Source organism: Lissotriton vulgaris, chromosome 3_2 (assembly GCF_964263255.1).
Source record: "Lissotriton vulgaris chromosome 3_2, aLisVul1.2, whole genome shotgun sequence".
NCBI classification, from domain to species: domain Eukaryota; kingdom Metazoa; phylum Chordata; class Amphibia; order Caudata; family Salamandridae; genus Lissotriton; species Lissotriton vulgaris.
The window spans coordinates 299,781,099-299,802,947 of record NC_141690.1 but is presented as its reverse complement, the minus strand read 5'-3'; the positions used below and the strand labels follow the sequence as shown (position 1 = coordinate 299,802,947).

General features: G+C 47.1%; 1 protein-coding gene across 1 annotated transcript in view; it reads left to right on the top strand.

The window, feature by feature from the left end:
• The window catches only part of LOC147725757 (uncharacterized), a 389,171-nt gene that overhangs the window by 282,162 nt on the left and 85,160 nt on the right, over positions 1-21,849 (top strand). The gene's annotated exons all lie outside the window — the stretch shown is intronic.

Below are 21,849 nucleotides of genomic sequence, written 5' to 3'. Positions count from 1 at the left end.
ACAGAAGAAAGTACCCGCACGGCCCTACGGCCAACCCAGATGATAGGTTCTAGATAAATTGATCATTCAATTTACTATAATGTTCTTGGCTGCACGAAAAGGAAAAAGGTACACACTATAATATGTCCACAATGTTCAGAGCAAATGTAAAATCTAAAAAGGGAAAAAAATATTTTTTATTTGTCTTTTGTACGTGGACGAAGGAAGTATCGGCTGCTTCCGGGACGAGTCTGATCTTCAAACAGTGGATCGGCTGACAACTGAGTGTTTGATTGTTCAGGTGATTGTTCAGTACTTGAGTTCTCCAAGGGTGATGGCAAAGAAATTGTTTGAGGGGTGTCAGATATGGGCTGAGCTTCGCTGAACGGGACAAAGTGTTGTGGAGTGTCGGTTTCAGACGAGGAAAAGCCTTTACGTATCTAGGTGTCCGCCGGCAGAGGAAGTGGGATCTTTTTGGTGTGGGTGGCATGCACCCAGTGCTTTCGTCCTTCCAGCCGAACCGCCGTCCTCGTCGCCAACAGCACCTGGAAGGGTCCCACAAACCTCGGCTCAAGGTTTCGTTTTCGTCCAAAGTTTCTGGTTAATACCCAGTCCCCTGGTTGGAGCCGATGGCCAGGACCCTCTGTTTGTGACGGCAGAGCCTCAAAGACCTGTTGATGAATCAAACTCAATTTAGCAGTCAGATCATGAAGATAATCAATCAACATAGGATATTCAAGTCTGTTCAATTCTTTTGGCCTTGGGACTCCCCAAACATTAGCAGGACAACCAAATACAATCTCATATGGGCTAAGCCCTACTCGTGAGTGTACAGCTGCCCTGGTCGATAGGAGAGCTAGAGGCAATGCATCCGGCCATGACAAACCAGTAGTTGCCTGAATTTTAGCGAGTTTCAGCTTCAGGGTGCCATTGTACCCTTCCACCAAACCTGCTGACTGAGGATGATTAGCACTGTGAAATTTTTGCACTATACCTAAACCTCGACACACACTCTTCATCACACTCCCCACAAACTCACTTCCGTTGTCCGACCATACAATCCGAGGCATTCCATACCTGGGGAAAAACTCTTTAAGCAAAATTTTCGCTGTGGACAGAGCAGTATTATCTTTAAGGGGGTAAGCCTCAATACATCTGGAGAACGCACACACTACAACCAACACATACTTCAAATTGCGGCATCTCTCCATGTGGATGAAGTCCAATTGAATAACTTCGAACGGGCATGTAGGAGGGGCAAAATGACCAGGTGGAGTGGGAGTACCCTTACCAGGGTTATACATCAAACATACCATACAATTTTTAACCACTCTCTCTGCACACTTAGTAATCCCATCATTCTTCCATACAGGAGACAGCAGCTTGCATATACCTTTTGCGCTAATATGTGCTGTACCATGAGCCATTGTAACAACAGCAAGCACATATGCATCCGGTAACATCCATCTCTGTTTCTCTGACAAATCAACCCAACATCCATTCTCATCCAATCTCCCCGTGCTTTCTTTCCACTTAGTCTTTTCCGTCTCAGTGGCCTCATTCTGTATTCCTTTCACACTCTCAACTGTATCTTCACACATACTAGTCTCAGTCGGCCATCTCACTGAACTCGTAACGTACATCCGATTCGTCAAATCTTTAGCTGTCTCCTTAGCTGTTTCATCTGCAAACGCGTTACCACGACCAACATCATCCGTCACTTTTCGATGCGCACTACATTTAATTATTGCCACCTGCTTAGGCAATGTAAGTGCATCTAGAAGGTCATTCACGAGTTGTCCATGCTGAATCTTCGCGCCATGCGACGTAAGGAATCCTCTTTCTCTCCACAATCGCCCAAAACTATGTGCCACACCAAAAGCATACTGACTATCTGTAAACACATTCACCCGTTTTCCTCTGGACAACACACATGCTCTCGTCAAGGCGATCAATTCAGCAGCCTGGGCCGAATTCTGACTCAATCTTTCAGTTTCTACAATCGTACTCAATGTCACTACAGCATACGTAGTCGTCACATCACCATTCGGCAACTTAAAACACGAGCCATCAACATACAAAGTACCATCAGGGTCTACTAATGGAGTATCCTTCAGGTCGATACGACCTTTTGTTTCCTCTTCAGTGCGCAGATAACAGTCATGTGGTGCTACATCACTTGGCTCCGTGTTGATCGGCAGCAATGTTGCTGGATTCAACACGTTACACCGTTTTATCTGTATGTGACTGGCCAGTAACGTCAACTCATACCCAGACAATCTTGCGCTCGTCAAATGTTGAGTTTTCGTTCGGTTCAAAAGAGTGTCAACTGCATGCGGAACCATCACCGTGAGCATATTATCCATGACCAGACCTGCGGACTGTCGAATGGACGCCGCAGCTGCCGCTGTTGCTCTTAAACAACTCGGCAAGGCTCTAGCTACTGGGTCTAAGGTCGAAGAAAAATATGCGCATGGTCGCTGTTTGTCACCAAATTGTTGCGTCAAAACACTCAACGCACAACCATCCCTCTCGTGAACGTATATTGTAAACGGCTTACTGTAATCAGGAGTACCCAACACAGGAGCCGAACACAACGCATCACGCAATTCAGAAAAACCTTTCTGACACTCTTCAGTCCAAGGCAAAGGAGATGACACATCCTTGCACGTAAGGGCTATCAATGGTTTCGCCAACAATGAAAAATTTGGGATCCATTGTCTGCAGTATGACGTAATACCTAGAAAGGCACGTACATCTTTCTGAGTTTTTGGCACAGTCATTCGGGAAATTGCTGCAATTCTCTCTGGGGTCAACTTCCTCCCTTCTTTTGACAATAAGTGACCCAAGTAGGTCACTTCTTGGCAACAATATTGCAGCTTAGAAGGTGATACCTTGTGATGTAAGTCGCATAAGTACCGCAACAGTGACACTGTAGCAGTTCTACAAACATCTTCTGTATCAGCAGCTATTAATAGGTCATCAACGTACTGAATCAAAGCCGCGCCTGTCGGTAACACAAACACGTCAAGTTGACTTTTAAGGGCTTGACTGTAGATCGACGGACTCTCACAATAGCCTTGTGGTGCACGTTTTAGTCTGAAACTGCGACCACCTAATGAAAATCCGAATAGGTCCCTGCTTTCCTCAGCAATCGGAATACTAAAGAAGGCATTCTTCAGATCGATCACCGTAAACCAGGAGGCAGAAGCTGGAATCAGAGTTAACAAGGCCGTGATATCAGGGACCACGGGAAACTGCGGAATCACAATTTTATTCACCTCTCTCAGATCTATTATGAAACGGTACACAGGAGGTTTGGATGGATCAGTTCGTTTAAGAATGGGTAGCACAGGACTATTACACACATTTCCGCCAGTTTCTCCAACAACACCCTTGCTGATCAGGTCACCAATGATCGCTAATAGCGCTCACTCACCTTCAAGAGAGATGCGGTATTGAGGTATACGAGGTAATCGCACATTTGGTTTCAGTTGAATCACATAAGGTGGAATGTCCAACAGACCCACATCATTGGGACCGGTGGCCCACAGAGACGCAGGAAGGGAGCTCAATTCCGACGGGAATTTATCGATCGATAAGTACATGGGAGAGATCACTCTCCGACCTAATGTAAGCTCCACTCCTTCAGGAGAGCAATACGGAGTCGCATATAACCGTTTTAGCAAATCCAAACCCAAAAGATTCTCACCACAACCAGTAGATAGAATCAAAGGAGCCTCTAGCTCACGAGGACCAATCATAAGGTGCAAAGGGCTAGAGACAGGGTTACTAACCGGGGCGCCAGAGAATCCAACAGAAACATTTGTTAAGCCAGACAAAGGTGCGCCAGGGAGTTTCGAATGCATGATAGAACTTTTCGTCGCACCAGTGTCTAACAGAAAAGGCTCAACCACGCCAGATGTAGCAACTGCGATGTAAGGCCCACTCTGATCAACTGGAACTGATACTACTCCCTCTCTTTGTCGGTGGCTGTCCTAGTACTGATCATTTGCAATAGTCTCATGTTCAACGTAATAATCGTCCACATGATGTTGATCTAACTGATCCCGCATTACGCTGGTCAAAACAATTATTCGCATCGGCCGACGTATTAGAGCGCTCAGTTTGATTCTGGTAAGTACCACGACCTCTACCTCGTGATGCTTGTTGAGGACCACCACGACCCCCTCGTGTCGATACACCATTAAGGCGATCACGTAGAGCCGGGCAATCATATTTTATATGTCCTTCTCTCCTACAATATGCGCACTGATTATACCCAAGCATAGATCTAGAGTCAAAGGAGTCAGAGCGTGACTGCGTTCTGGAGGACTGCGATTGCGGCCTATACTGCTGTTGCGAATCATTTTGATTCGAACGTGGAGGATATGCTTGCTGCAGCAAAACCTTCGTTTTGAGCTCTTTCGTTTTCTTCTCTGAACGATCACTTTCTTCTTTCTCCCTATTCTCATAATACTGAGCAGTCGCTAATATCTGTGCAGTGGTCGAAACAGCCCATGCACTTTCCGAATTCTCCAATTTGTTGCATAGCTCAGACAATAAATTTAAAACAAACTTATCGACAAATAACCGCTGACCTCCCTCGGTGCCCATATCTTGGCCGCTATGATCAATAAATGCCTCTTCAAACCTTGTAAAGAAATCAGAGACACTCTCATCCTTCTTTTGCTTACAGGCTGCTAATTTATCCCAGTTTACCTTCATCGCCGGCATAAGCGTTTTCATGAGCGTAATAATTCTCTGTGGCAGATCCGTAATTACCTGTTCAGGTTTAGCCCCACCAACCTGTCGGCCATCAGCCGCTATAAGTGCAGGCCAATCACCGCCTAACTCATTCGCATGATTTTCCTGACGAATTCTCGCCCAAACTGGTTGCGGTACAACATTTCCGAACAGCATTCGGCAAGGTTCATAATGGTAGCATCCACTAATTGGGATAACTCCTTATAATAACCTGCCAGATTTTTACGTGGATCAGGCAAAGATTGTTTCACCTGCAAAACCTCTGATCGTTTCCATGGGAGGTGTATCCATACTCTTTGGAAATGCGGCTGAACCGGAGGAACAGCAGTAGCATCACCTGGCACCCAAAGAGGCGGGACCTCTCGCATAGGGTACTGACCAGGAGTCGCTTTCCAAGTTTCAACATTGCCATCAAATGATACTCGAGAAGGTACTGTGGATCTAAATGCTAACAAGCGCTCTAAGGCACGCCGCACGTCTCCACCTACAATCATACCGTTCGAAAATTGACTCTGAAGTTCAATCATATCGGGCGGTACATTATCTAGATCATCATTATACCACTGTTCTCTCAAAGAGTTACACATTTCTTCGAACACAAATCTCTGCGTAGGCTCATTAAACTGAGAAAACGTGTCGAAAACCACACGTGAAGGATAGTTAACAGGATGTCTTATCCATTTACGGGCCATATTCGCTAGTGTTGCACTCTCTCTTCCACCAGGGATTTGACTACTTCTCTGAGGAGTTTCAGAAACGCTGGACGGTAGTATCGATCCAGACAGTGGTGAATAGAGCGTAGCAACAGAATTAGGAATACGGGTACGAGCAGAAGGAGAAGAAGGAAAAAGAACAGGAGCAACAATATTAGAAGTGAACGTAGGGACAGTAGAAGCCGACAAGGCTGTCGAAGTAGCAGAAACTAGCGATTGAGGAGGTATAGGCAAAGGAGCGGTAGGAACAGAAACAGATGGAGGGACAAACGTAGGACCAACAATAGGCTGACCAGCAGCCACTGGAACTAAAGGAGGGTCAACAGGGGGAACTACAGGTGGAACTACGGGAGCCGTAGCACCCTGTGCGTAGAGAGGTGGCGATTTCATTAAATACTGTGGTAAATAAGTTTTACCGTATACTGAATTTCTATGCGGTATAAGTTTAATAAAATAGCTCAATCAAATGAGAGGCAGAATCCGTGGAGTCTGAGTTTATAAGGGTTTTATTCCATGAAATGGAATGGTTCGAACCATGGTATCATGTTCCATCACCACGAAGGTTCAGGAAGGGATAGACAATGCTTTATTAACAGTGCACAATATATATAGTAAATGCATACAGTGGTAAAGGATACAGAAGGCGTAACAGCTGAAAGAAACGAGATAAGAACACATGTGCGTAACAGAAGGCGTGCACGAGGGCGTACACAGAGGTGTGTGCTAGAAACGTCACAGGAAAGTGTCACAGGTGGGTGGATTCATAGAGGAATCCTGCAGTGTCAGCAGAAATATATGGCTGGATGCGCGCGCAGGCAACATGACGTGTGATTGACGTGGAACTGGAGGGTGAAGGGGACTTGACATTTAGCTCTATAAGGGGAGACAGAAGTCTGGCGTGTCAGAACAACCTAAACCCAAATCATATCTGATATCTTGTGTTTGGAGAACTGTTTTTATCTAGAAGGAAAGGTCTTTCGGGTAGAGGCTATTCTATACTGACTGCTAGTGCGTGCATATGTGTCTATGGGTCTACGTGTAATGCGAGGGGCCATGGGCCTACCATGGTAACGGGAGCAATGAATTTCCTGCACGGAGACAGAAAGGCCGGGCCCTTTGCTCTGCAGCTGGGGAGATGTTTACCTAAATCACTAGACAGGAATGTATTTTCGAGGAGCGGAGCAGATAACTTGAAGGCTGAATTGTCTTGGCAGGCAAGCAGGCCGAGCCGGGCACCGCTCGCCGCGCAGGGAGTAAGGTAAGGGTCATGGATGCAGGTCCAGGCTGTAGCTTTCTGAGGCAGAAACAGAAATGGCTCGATGGCAGAAATCAGGGCCTAACTCGACAGAGCCAGGAAAACGTGAAAATGCACCATGTAAAGACGGTGGCACGGTATACTTAGGAACGGAATTATCGACCCATTCATGGTGGATCTGATAGAGGACATGTTAACGTTGGACGCAAATGTATTTGCGTCTTCATATCTGGTCATGGAGGGAAATTACATGTACTTGAAGCACGTACACGGAGCCGTTGGGGTCTACGTTAGGGGACACAATTGACCATAAAAATTCCAATTACCTCATTCCCTCCTTGTCCCCTACGGACCCTTCATGATATATCGATCTTCATTAGTCCATCTATTTGTTCATATAACATCATTTGCTCTTCCTTTTTCAGGTGTGATTTAGAACGTGGACTTGGATGGGGAATACATGAAGTGGCGCACAAGCCGCAAATCGCTGGCCCACACTGTAAACATAGACAACAACTGAATTCTATGAGAAGGGCTATTCCGAGGAAGGATAGGACTTTCCATCCCCAGGCTGATAACACGCTCCAGAGCCAACCGGACCAAGTCCAAGTGCCTGGATTCTGGTGTATCTGACTTGCAATCTTGTGGAGACGTGTTATGGCTCTATATACTGATGGTGCGTTTTCTGGAATGAAAACACAGCAACTCGATCCGATGACTCTACAAGCTCCGCCCCTATCGGCCAGGATGACGTCAAGAACGAGACGATTCTGAAGAACAACAAGTCTCATAGCAGACTGTTCCTCTGTTAGGTTGCCTAGGGCGGAAGTAGTTTCATTCACTACTGCTTCAAGGGTTCTAGTTAATTTACGTATCAGTTTACTATTCGAGACAGTACCTAAATAGGGAAAGAAACCTTTATTGAAGTCTGTGTATTGCTCCCATGCTGTTTCAGTATAGTCGACAATCGGGAGATCTCTCTTGGGTCTGTTGTGTACTAGATGGGAGTCCCTATGATAGTCAGGTGGGGCTAGGAAAACAGGTGGCAGAAGGAATGCAATGTAACAAGTACCATCCCAATCTAGAGGTAAGCGTACATAAGCTGTCTGACCACAAATGAAATAGGAATGACGGGAAGCTTTGAATGTAGACTTGCCTTTATCACTGAATTCAATCACAGTAGTACATTCACTATGACCTAGGTGTACTGAACCATTCTTTCTGACACATAATTCACCTTTGACTGGTAATACTGACATAGCGGGTAAGTCTGGTTTTGTATCGGACTGGATATTCAGAATCATGAGGTTAAGTGTAAAATTACCTAATCCATACACTTTGTTTTCTAGATCGCTGGAACCCCCTGTCCTACGTGGAAGACCCTTCTTGTCAGGGAAACATGCTTTATGCATAACTGTGTTCAGATTTCCCCATACCCACTTGCCTTGGTAAACTATGGAATCGGAATTTAAAGAATGTATTAAACTAAACCATGCACCACATGAACCATTGTGTGTAAACGGGTACGGAAAGAGGGGCAGAACTCCCTTGTATTTCTGATAGGGAGGGAGTCGGCCACATATCCAACAATTTGTAGCATTGCTGGTCTGATGGGAATGATGTAACATACTGATGAAAGTATTGTTGCGCAGCGCAAGTCGGTATGATAACTCGTGAGGGGGCAATTCACTGAAAGTATGCTCGACAGTGTCATTTGAGGAAGAATGTGCATGTACGGAAATAGGAAAGTACATGTGTAACAATAAACTTGCAATAATAATCGTAAGACTCATAAAAAACATAATCAATAATGTCACAATACAGTGACTACGGAGAGATTTACAATATATTCGTTTCTTGATCTGTTTCTGTCTATCTCTCTCTCTATTGGGGTCTAACTTGTACATGTCAGGAACCTGTCTAACCGCTTCACCTAGGGGAGGACTTAAACAATTAAACTGTCTGACTTGCTAGACCTCAATTTCATGCGAAACTCCTGCTGAGGAGTTTTCTCTACCAGGGGGGGTTTAGTATCAGTCTCTGGAATGGGGCAGGGCTGGAAAACAGTCTTTGGCGGTAGTCCATGGCATTTCTTGATATGACTCGAGTGGAGCCAGCCTTTGCGGCCCTCCACTTTAACAGCGGTCCTTGTTGTCAGCAGAACAAGCTTCGGCTCCTGCCAACGGGGTTCCAGCGGACTCCTCCTATCGAAATTCCGGATAAACACTAGGTCTTCAGGGACGATCTCGTGTGGCTTCACCTCGGTGTTGTCGGGAAAGGCTGCAGCTACCTGTGAACGACATGATTGTAGTGCAGACATCAAGGAGGCAAGGTAATCTGTCAGCATATTACAGTCAACATCTGTGATTTTAGGGGGCAGAGGCGTCCCCCACATATTCAGCGGCCTGCCAAAGACCACCTCGTACGGGGATAGCCCTGTTCTTGAATGTGCTATCATTCTCATATAAAAAAGGGCAACTGGTAAAGCTACTATCCAATCTACGCCTTTATCTTTACACACTTTGGCGAGACGTGTTTTCAGGGTCTGATTGTGTCTTTCTACGAGACCTGCTGCCTCGGGATGTCGGACACAGTGGAACTTCCACTGATATCCTAGCAGGAGTGATACCTGCTTCATAAGTTCGGACGAGAATGGCTGACCATTATCTGAGTACGCGATACGGGGCAAACCATACCGTGGGAAGAATTCACGTACCAGCTGCTTGGCAGTGGTCGGAGCAGTGTAATCTGGGACTGGATATGCTTCTGTCCATCGGGAAAGTGCACATACAACTACGAGGACATACTTGAATCCTCAACAACGTTCCATCTGGATATAATCCATCTGGAGGACTTCAAAAGGGTGATCGGGAGGATGAAATCCACCTTGCTCTACGGGAATGCCTTTGCCTGGGTTGAACTGACAACAGATCATGCAAGTACGCACTTTCTGTTTTGCTGCTGCTCGTAAATGCTTATTGAACTAAAGGTTTTGAATACTGTCCAACATGGCTTTTTCTCCTAAATGTGCAGGACTATGTGCTGTGTTAATGATAACTTGAACCATAGAGTCGGGGAGAAACCATGTGGCTTTTCCCTTCGTCATCCATCCTTGTTCTGTCTGTATCCCTCCTAGTTCAGTCCATTTCTTGATTTCGTCCGGTGTAGCATGTGTCTGTATGTCAATTACATCTAGGGCGGGATCCCTAACTGTCATGCAATGTGTCGGTGTCGGGACTACTGTCTTTGTCATATCAGTTGTGTGAGTATGAGTCTAAGCTGTATGCTTGGCTGTTCGATCTGCCAGGTCATTACCCTGGGAAATGGTATCTGTAACTTTCGTATGTGCTTTGCACTTCATGATGGCTATGGCTGTAGGCAAATGTATGGCCTCTAACAGAGCTTGAATGAGGGGACCGTGCTGAATCTTGGCTCCGTGAGAGGTCAAAAAACCTCTTTCTTGCCAGAGGACCCGAAGTCGTGTACGACTCCGAATGCATAACGGGAATCCGTGTATATGTCAACTCTCTTGTTCTTTGCTTGTATACAGGCTTGAGTCAGAGCAATGAGCTCTGCTGCTTGAGCTGACAATGTGTCAATGCGATGTGTTTCTATGACTTCAGTTTCTGTCGTTACTGCATATGCGGCCACCAACTCTCCTGTACTTGTTCTCATACATGAACCATCCACATAAAGTGTCAGGTCTGGATCTGGTAATGCGATGTCTGTTAAGTCTTGTCTGGGTTTCGTCGTAATGGTAATGACTTCTACACAATCATGTGCCATAGGGTCTGTCATACTTAACGGTAGAAGTGTAGCCGGATTCAATGTATTGCAGCGCCTGATTTCTATGTGTGGCTGAAACAATGTCAATTCATAACCTGTCAGTCGTGCTATAGTCAAATGCTGCGTCTGTGTTCTGTTCAAAAGGACCTCCACAGAATGTGGAACTTGTACTGTCAATGGATGTCCTAACACTATGGAATCACTTTGTCTGATTGCTAGAGCTGTTGCTGCTACAGATTTCAAACACGCAGGCAGAGCCTGGGCTACTGGATCTAATGTACTAGAAAAATAAGCACACGGTTTGTGTGAACCTGCTTGATCCTGGGTGAGTACTGACAATGCAGTACCTTCGCGTTCCGTGACAAAAAGTGTAAAAGGCTTGCTGTAACATGGTGTTGCTAAAACTGGTGCTTGACATAAGGCTTTCTTTAATTCGTCAAAAGCTTGTGTATGTTCCTGAGTCCAAGGGAGGACAGTCGAAGACGCTGCCTCCTGTGTTGTCAACTTTATGAGTGGCTTAGCTAAGAATGCATACTGTGGAATCCACTGTCTGCAATAGGAAGTGAGTCCAATGAAGGCTCGTACTTCTTTCTGTGTCTTGGGTTGCGGAAAATGTGCAATTAACTGAATTCGTTCAGGTGTCAGCTGCCTACCCCACTTGGTCAGCAAGTGCCCAAGGTACACCACTTGCTGAACACAGAATTGTAGCTTCGAAGGAGACACCTTGTGTCCCTTGTCCGCCAGGAAATGCAAAACTGTCAGTGACGCTTGTTCACATTCTGGTTCACTACGGGCGGTGATCAATAGATCATCGACGTACTGGAGTAGGGCAGTGTTGTCAGGCATGTGGATACTGTCAAGTTGTCATTTTAATGCTTGGCTATAGATACTGGGGCTTTCTGTGAATCCTTGAGGTGCACGTGCAAATTTGAAGCTTCGGCCATTTAAACTGAATCCGAAAAGATATTGGCTTTCCGGATCAATGGGGACACTAAAGAAGGCGTTCTTCAGATCTATTACAGTAAAGAACGTTGCTTCTGAATCAATAGCTGTCAATAATGAAGAGATGTCTGGTACCACAGGATACTGTGGTACAATACATTTATTCAATTCTCGTAAATCAATCACTAATCGATAAACTGGAGGTGGATTCGGATCAGTGCGTTTAAGAATCGGAATGATAGGGGAATTACAAATGTTGGAGTCGGTTTCTACAACCACTCCATGTGCAATGAGCTCGTCAATGATTTTCAGTAAAGCCACTACAGATTCAGAGGGTAACTTGTATTGTCGGATGCGTGGTAGTACCACTCCTTGTTTGAGTGTAACTCGATATGGTGTAATGTGCATACAACCTACATCAGTGGGGCCTTGTGCCCATAAATGTGCAGGAACATTCTGTAATCTGGAATCAATATCTCTCAACACATAGTGACCTTTAAAGTCACGCAGAAACAGTCTTACTCCTTCCGGAGAACAACAAATTACAGCTCCTAGAGCTTTCAAGGTCTGTATACCAAGCAAGTTTTCTGGACATAATTTCGTGAGCAACAAATCTGTAGTACGTGACAATGGACCAACTGCAAGGGGAACTGGTTTAGAAACTTCATTAACAATAGGCTTTCCTGAAAATCCAAGGGAAACATTCTGTGAGCCTGAGAGGGGTGCCCCTGGAACCTCGTCGTGACTGATTGTCGTCCTGCTTGCCCCTGTGTCAATCAAAAACTTTCTATCCTTTCCTAATACCTGACTATGTACGTAAGGACCCTCTTGATCTACAGGAACCTCAATAAGAGGCAAGCCAACCTCCCTCTCTAGGCTGTTTCAAGTGTATCGCTGATAATCGGGATAGTCAGATTGTGCATATTGGTACATCTGCTGTGTAACATGTTGTGTTGCGGCAGTGGGTTGTGGCTGTGGTACCGCTACGGTCTGTTGTGGAATCTGCATAGGCTGTATATTCTGCGGAACGTGTTGTTGGACCTGGTCCTGTCTAGGGGGACGCGGTCTCTCCTTAGTCTTACCTGTAGCTATGTTGTGTTTCAAAACTGCACAATCGTTTACATAGTGACCTGGCTGTTTACAATAGTTGCATGTCCCTTTAACAGGAGCTGCTGAATTATTGAACTGTGATTGTGTTGTACCCTTTTTATGACCGTCAGTTGGGACTGACTGAGCAACTAACATTTTCATTTTCGTGTCTTTCATACGTCTCTGTTCGTGGTCATGTTCTTCCCTGATCCTGTTCTGGTGATACTGTAACATTTGTAACATTTGGGAAGGTGAATTAGCTTGCCATGTGCTCTCGACTTTCAGTACACGGTTCTTAACCTGGGGCAAGGAATTCTCGACTAATTTGGATACAAAAAGGTGTGGGTATGACTCGCTATTTGCTTTCAGGCCACTATTAATAATAAAACATTTCTCAAATCGGGAATAAAAATCACTAGTGTCTTCATCGGGTTTCTGTTTGCAGGCTGAGATTGCATCCCAGTCCTCCTTTTTAGTTGCTAACAAATGTGGCAAAACCTGTACTAACAATCCTGGTAGTGCTTTAGTTTTATCCCCAAGCCCTAAACCTGGGGTTCGAGCAGTCTCTTCCGTTTCTAATGCAGCCCAATCAATCTTTTTGTCTCCCACCTCCCATTCTTTTTCTTTGAGTTTCTCGTAAATACCGGCAGGCAATAACACTTTCAATATTTTCATAATGTCGGGATAGGTGTAATCTCCCATGAGTAACATGTCTTTTATTTCACGATGAAAACCTGCAGGGTCTTTATCATGACTCTGCACTATTTTCTTCATTTCCAATAATTCCATCTTAGTTATAGGCGTGTATACATACACACGTGTAAGGGTATCATCAGTATTCCTGACTGGATGTACTTCTCGTAAAGGATTCTGTTTGTCAAAGTCAAAGTGAAACGGTTTCCTGACTGGGGGTGGAACAGAAACAAGATGTGGAGTCAAGAAAGATCTATATTTGTGGCGTTGTTCTAAAATCGTTTCAATTAGATCGGTACCCAGACCTCTCCATCTTCTCAGGAGTAAGTCTTGCAGTAAATTATATAACGGACCTGGATCGGATGCTTGATTTTCATACTGTATAATGAGGTGTTGTGTCATGTATATACCAGCCAGTCGCTGTTCTTCTGGAGTAAGACTTAAAAACGTTTGTACTACTGAATCGTCTCTATATATGCTGTCATCCCCGGCCCACTGTACTGCGGACCGAGCTAGTTCCTGATCACGTAAGGTATTGAGTTCTTGATAACCTATCCTTTCTTTCAGTACTTTATCAGTAACCTGGAATACATGTTCAAGGGTACATCGCTCTGGTATTGGACAAAGGTATCGTTTCTTGTTTTCGAACGTTTCTTGTTTACGAATGGGTCTATCGAAGGGCCTATCAAGAGGGTGCGGTCTAGGGAGTTTCTCTCTACCTACATATGCCACCATGTCTCTACTTGCTAGTTGCGATGTTTCTGTTGTTTTCTCTGATTCATCCTCCTCCTGCGAGGAGTTTGGATCGTCTGATTCGAGTGGTTCATCAGATTCTCGACGGGCATGTATATCTGTTATTTCTTTACGGATCTTTCTAACCATAGCATGTACACTTTTCTCTTTATCATGTTTACCATCAGCAATATTCTGACCCCATCTGTTCAATCTATCCATCTCATTTTGTGAAAAACCTGCCTGATCTTGTTCTCTTATCAAACAATTAACCAGAAATCGCATGATTAAACCTTTGTTCTCAACTTTCTGACGTGACATGGCTTCACCAACACTCTCCGGTCTTTCTCCTGTTCTAATAAAATGATACATTTTGTCTAGATGCTCTGGCATTTCTGGTAGTAATAGCAAATAATCTGTAACACGTCTTAAACGTAGTGACGCTAACAACATGGGTCCTGTCGTACCAGGCACTGTGTCATATCTGCAATCTGTAAGCTGTTCTCTAAGCTGTTCTGCCAGGGCACCTTTAGGTGTCCGTGCCATTGCGAAATCTCTCATTGTCACTCGGTGTAATTGTGGCGGGGTTCGATAACCTCCTGTAGCACCTCCTGTAGCGGAGGCTTGAGCATAACCTGGCTGTAGGGTCGGTACCTGCTGTAACTGGGTTGGGGCCTGAACCGTGCCAGCCCCAAAAGGATTAAGTGGATGTAATTGCTGAATACCAGGGGGAACAACAGGCAAGGGTGCAGGAAGCGGACCGGGAGGGGTCTGCTGTTGCGGACCTGGGGGCTGATGACCATGGGGTAAGTTAACGTCAGCAGGTGGTACATGGACAGGTACATTGGTATATGCGGGAGCTACATCGTCTAAATAGGAAGAAAGGAAAATATCTGCTGCGGTCTTGTGACGTAATTTAGTCGGAACCAATGGAGGGGGCAGATTTTTCGGTGTTTCCGGGGTCGCCTTGGGCAGGCCCTCGGCCAGGACCGGATACAGTCCTGTCGAAATGGCATTACTCTGTCTATCGTGTTGTTCCATTCTAACTCGTTCTCCTTCTTCTAGTAGTTCTTTTTCTTTGGCTTTTTCAGAATCCTCTCTACTTTTCTCTGCCTTTCTGAGTGCTTTCTCGGTCCGTCTATGTGATTCTTTACGCCATAATTCAATGGCATCTTTCTGTGACTGTCTGGCTTTCTTTTTCCATAATGCTTCCTCTACTCTCATGATGCACTCGGCATCCCATGTCCCTGTAACGGGCCATCTCTGATTCTCTGCTAAGTCTTTAGTGTAATCCACCCACAAGTCAAGATATAATATGGCATCTAAGCCGTGCTTGTGGTACATAAAATATCCAGGAGTGTCCCTGGGTGGGATGGGAACAGCTTCCTCAAGTATCCCTTTCCTAGTTCCTATCTGTCTTAATTTAGAGAATAGAGGCATCGCTACCTCGATCTAGACACTATACACAATAAACACGGATTGATTTAACACAGTAAAAATGCGAACAATCACTCATACCACGACATTAAAACACGTATAAACATTTCGAAAACGAACAACAATAACTAGATAACTGGATAACTGGATACTGGATATACTGCTAAACAGTACAGATACACTGCTAAAACAGTGCAGACCGGGTCTGCGTACCCAAACCCGTCTTGACCGGACACAAATTAATGCACCCGCCTAGATGCGTCCCCAGCAACGGTACTCACCGGGAAGCACAGAACAGAAGGCCTCGGAAACTCGACTGGACTGGACCGGACTGGACTCGACTCGACACGTGACGCAGATACTTCGGAACTGATGGGCCTCTAGACACCTCAGACCTTGCTCTCTCGGCTGGGCTCTGGTCGGGATCCTCCGCACTCCTTACCGCCTCGTCTGGATGTCGATCGCAGTCTCCGTCACCTCCGTAGGCCTGAGGGAGATACAGGAAATCCTGTGGGTACGCGTAGTTGTCCGTCACGGCTGTGGCAGGGGGCAAGGCCTGCGACGCATCGCCGGCGTGTAAGGTGGGGGAGAAGTCCCTATTCGGGCGCCAAATTATGTGGTAAATAAGTTTTACCGTATACTGAATTTCTATGCGGTATAAGTTTAATAAAATACTCAATCAAATGAGAGGCAGAATCCGTGGAGTCTGAGTTTATAAGGGTTTTATTCCATGAAAGGGAATGGTTCGAACCATGGTATCATGTTCCATCACCACGAAGGTTCAGGAAGGGATAGACAATGCTTTATTAACAGTGCACAATATATATAGTAAATGCATACAGTGGTAAAGGATACAGAAGGCGTAACAGCTGAAAGAAACGAGATAAGAACACATGTGCGTAACAGAAGGCGTGCACGAGGGCGTACACGGAGGTGTGTGCTAGAAACGTCACAGGAAAGTGTCACAGGTGGGTGGATTCATAGAGGAATCCTGCAGTGTCAGCAGAAATATATGGCTGGATGCGCGCGCAGGCAAGATGACGTGTGATTGACGTGGAACTGGAGGGTGAAGGGGACTTGACATTTAGCACTATAAGGGGAGACAGAAGTCTGGCGTGTCAGAACAACCTAAACCCAAATCATATCTGATATCTTGTGTTTGGAGAACTGTTTTTATCTAGAAGGAAAGGTCTTTCGGGTAGAGGCTATTCTATACTGACTGCTAGTGCGTGCATATGTGTCTATGGGTCTACGTGTAATGCGAGGGGCCATGGGCCTACCATGGTAACGGGAGCAATGAATTTCCTGCACGGAGACAGAAAGGCCGGGCCCTTTGCTCTGCAGCTGGGGAGATGTTTACCTAAATCACTAGACAGGAATGTATTTTCGAGGAGCGGAGCAGATAACTTGAAGGCTGAATTGTCTTGGCAGGCAAGCAGGTCGAGCCGGGCACCGCTCGCCGCGCAGGGAGTAAGGTAAGGGTCATGGATGCAGGTCCAGGCTGTAGCTTTCTGAGGCAGAAACAGAAATTGCTCGATGGCAGAAATCAGGGCCTAACTCGACAGAGCCAGGAAAACGTGAAAATGCACCATGTAAAGACGGTGGCACGGTATACTTAGGAACGGAATTATCGACCCATTCATGGTGGATCTGATAGAGGACATGTTAACGTTGGACGCAAATGTATTTGCGTCTTCATATCTGGTCATGGAGGGAAATTACATGTACTTGAAGCACGAACACGGAGCCGTTGGGGTCTACGTTAGGGGACACAATTGACCATAAAAATTCCAATTACCTCAATACGCTAACAGAGGATCCTCTTTTGAATCCTTTTCTTTCTTATCTGGACTAGTTGGTAAGGCCGGATAACATTTGTCTATCCGCATGTGCCTTAATCTAGTAGAAACTTCTATTTCTCTTTCATCTTTATCCTGCTCATATTGTTGTACAACTTGCTCTATCGGAGCAATACCCACTCTTCGATTCCTTTTAAGCTGTTTGATTTCTTTTTGTTTGGCCTCTTTACGCCACATCCGAAAAGAATCAAACATAGCGGGTCTAACTTTCTTTTTAAACAATTTAGCTTCGAGATTATCCAGAATTGTAGACTCAAAACTTCCATGTGGTGGCCAACTAAGGACACCATCTTTTTTCGTGTAACGGACCCAATATTTATTATAAATAATAGGACCCACACCATGCCGGCTGTAGAGCTCATATATCGGAGTTCCAACTGGAGGTATCGGACACGAGTCCTCCAACCGGGAATCCTTGTTGCAACATTTAAATAAACTAAGCAAACCACTATGGCTAGGCATCGTGCACACTAACCTAGTATCAAACTTCAAGGGTTACCGAAGTACTAAATCTCCGTGGAAAACAAAACCCTCGGTTTTTGGCAATTGCAACTGTCAAATAACAACTAAGCACCAACAACTAAGAACCACAAATGCAATGGAACCATGTATACAACTAAGCACCAAGAACGACCACAAATGCGAAGGAACTGTTACGTAACCTTGCATGAACAACCACAAATGCAACGGAACCGTAATGGAACCGTGCATACAACAACTAAGGACTGGGAGCGACCCACAAATACCTAACTGAGAACTCGATGGCGTCACCAGGAAGGCCCGTCTATCGTCTAGCTTTACATAAGGTCTACGCCGGGCACCAAAGACAGGTCGACAGTCAGGGCATCAGTCCGTTGCAGCCGTCAGGAGGCGGGAAGCTTCGCAGGGAAAATCTTCGGGCCACTTATTTCGACAACAGGATCGATGAAGCGGGGTGCACCTTCCCTCGGAGATTTCACACGAAGTTCCTCGCAATCGTCAGGCTTTGGACCGGTACCGCTGATGTCGCCCCACGTTGGGCGCCAACTGAAGGACTGGACTTTTAGCAGAACCAGCGGTGCCAGGGAACAACACCTATAACCTTCATGGGATACCTGTTTCGGCGCACAAGAGACAGAGACACGGGAGACTTCCTTCGGCGTCAAAGATCAGCGTTTATTACTGCAGGGAGGCAAGAGTCATTAGAAGTACATCGGCATGTAGGTTCTGAGAGTCTGCTTCAAATTGCATATGTGAGTCGCTCCTTTTATACATGATTTCATCATAGCACAACATGTGAACAAAAGGTTACACTTCGTTCTCACAGTAAAACTACAAAAGGGTCACTTTCATGTTTTCAGAACCCCGGAACATAATCACAGTAGCATTGCCGGTTCCCAACTGTAAAAGCACATCTTCCCACCATTATGCACATTCCACGTGAGTTGTAAATGAGCGAGAAGAAGAGACAAGAGCAGCTGCAAGGAAGTCAGACAAACAGAGAGAAAAAGTGTGGGGGTAATATCGTAGCGTAATCGTAGGATCAAAGGGCTTGATCCCCGCACATGCACGGCTGAAACAATAGCCTGGCACGGCAAGATTACCCTCAAGCTGGGCCACCTGCCTCTACAGTGTCATTCCTCCGGTTATAAAGACGCATGAAAGGAAGATGCGTCTTCCATAAGGCTTGGGAACCAAAGGGTCATGAAGCGAACAGTTGCCTGCTTGCTGACAACTTGAGGGCAAGAAACAAAATGGATGCCGTATCTAAAATGGAACCCGAGGGTTCAGGTGAAGAAACACGTAAACTAGGCATAATCCCTTCGAGTAGTGTAGCGAAAATGCGTACACTTACTGTACTCGTCATTTACGGTTCACCGACACCAAGCTCGTCCATATTCGATCATGCCAAAAACGTCGTACCGATTCTCACAGAACCTCACCATCGCCGACTTTGTCAGCACACACACCCTCACCTCCATGGACTACATCCTCCTCGGGGACCTGAACTTCCACCTCAAGAACAACAACGACACCAACTCCACCACCCTGAATGACAACCTAGCCAACCTCGGACTCAGACAACTCGTCACAACACCCATCCACTCCGCCGGTCACACACTTGACCCCATCTTCTCCGTCTCCTTCAACCACACCACCGAACTCCACTGGACCGACCATCGCTGCATCCACTTCACCTTCAAGAAACCCACCACGCACCACCGCACCCAACAGATGCCTCGATGCTGCTGGAGCAAAGTCACCGAAGACCAGCTAACCACCAGCCTCACCAAGAGCCCACCCGACTGTAGATCAACGACTGCGCCAACACCCTCGTCCCGATCAAGAAACCCTCCAATAGTCACACCAACAAAAAAGCCAGCAGGTTCACTGAAGACCTCCGGGCCTCCAAGCAAACCTGCTGAAAGCTGCAGAAGATTTGGCTCCATGAACGAACACCGGACAGCCACGCAGCCCACAGGGATGCCACCTGCAAACACCATCACCTCATCAGATCCTCCAAAAGGACCTCCTTCAAAGAACATGCAGACAACAACGCACACAACAGCAAAGAGCTCTTCAACATAGTGAAGAAACTCTCCAACTCCAGCTCCAACAGCAACGACATCCCACCCTCGCAAGACCTGTGCGACTCGCTGGCCACCTTCTTCCACCGCAAGATAGCAGACATCCATGACAGCTTCAACGCCACGACCACCCCGACAACCACTGAGACCTCCGTCTCCACGACCACCATCCGCACCAACCGCCTGCTCTACTGGACCAACATTAACAACGGCGACACCATCAAGATCATGAACACCATCCACTCCGGATCTCCGTCAGACCCATACCCACACCACATCTTCAACAAAGCCAGCACAGCCATCGCACCCCATCTCGGGAAAGTCATCAACACCTCCTTCGAGACAGCAACCTTCCCGGAGAGCTGGAAGCACGCCGAAATCAACGCCTTACTCAAGAAACCCAAGGCAGACCTCAAGAACTTCCAGCCCATCTCACTGCTACCGTTCCCGGCAAAGGTCATCGAGAAGACCGTCAATGAACAACTGACCCGCTACCTCGAGGAGAACAACATCCTGGACCCTTCCCAGTCCGGGTTCCGCAGCAACTACAGCACCGAGACTGCCCTCATCGCCGCCACCGATGACATTATGTCCCTGCTGGACAACGAAGAAACGGCGACCGTCATCCTCCTGGACCTGTCAGCCGCCTTCGACACTGTCTGCCACCACACACTACGAACACTCCTCCACAACACTGGGATCCAAGAGAAGGCCCTGGACTTCCACCTCCTTCCTCTCTGGCAGAACACAGAGCGTCCGCCTTCCCCCCTTCCGCTCAGAAGCCACCGATATCAGCTGCGGCGTACCCCAGTGCCCTTCTCTCAACCCAACTCTGTTTAACACCTACATGGCACCAATCGCCCACGTCGCCCATCGGCATGACCTCAACATCATCTCCTACGCCGATGACACCCAGCTGATCCTCTCCCTCACCAAGGACCCCCACACTGCCAAAACCAACCCTCATGAAGGAATGAAGGCCTTTGCTGAATGGATGAGGAACAGCCGACTGAAGCTGAACTCGGACAAGACGGATGTCCTCATCCTCGGATCCACCCCTTTGGCCTGGGATGACTCCTGGTGGCCGACCACACTGGGAACCGCCCCAACACCCACCGACCACGCACGCAACCTATGGGTCATACTCAACTCCACCCTCTCCATGACTAAACAGGTCAATGTTGTCTCCTCCTTCTGCTTCAACACCCTCTTCATGTTCCGCAGGATCTGCAAGTGGATCCCCACTGAAGAACGGTCACCCAGGCCCTCGTCAACAGCAGGTTGGACTATGAAAATGCCCTCTACGCAGGAGCCTCGGCCAAATTCCTGAGACGGCTCCAACGCATCCAGAATGCCTCTGAATGTCTGATCCTCGACATCCCTTGCTGCAGCCACATCGCACCCCACCTGAGAGACCTTTGACTCCGCGGGTCCCGCAGCGCTCCACATCCACCAGGAGCAGTGTTAGAGACTTTGGGGTGCGTGGAACTGCCGGCAGGGCTGCGAGTCTCGAGGCAGGGACTCCAGCTACCAGGAGACCCTGCGAGCCCGATTGATTACACCTGGGCTGCTCTCCCTGTTGGCCCCGCCCCCCCCGCCCACGGAGTGAAAAGCGGGTCTTGTTCTTTGAGCTGGTAGGACCCTTTGGCTGAGGATTTTGCTGCTGCCTTTCAACCGACGCCGCCTTTTTTCTGTTATTAACCCCTGACTTTGTGAGGGCTTCTACAACTAGCCGGACCCGCTCCGCAGGTCCCGCAGCGCTCCACATCCACCAGGAGCTGTGTTAGAGACTTTGGGGTGCGTGGAACTGCCGGCAGGGCTGCGAGTCTCGAGGCAGGGACTCCAGCTACCAGGAGACCCTGCGAGCCCGATTGATTACACCTGGGCTGCTCTCCCTGTTGGCCCCGCCCCCCCACCCATCATCGTTCCTCACTGCAATAAAGGGAGGTCATTTGACCGCTGCGCGGGAGCGCGCAGGAGTGCGCCCGGGAGAAGCCCGGGACAAGGGCGGGACAGTCTGCGACAGTCCG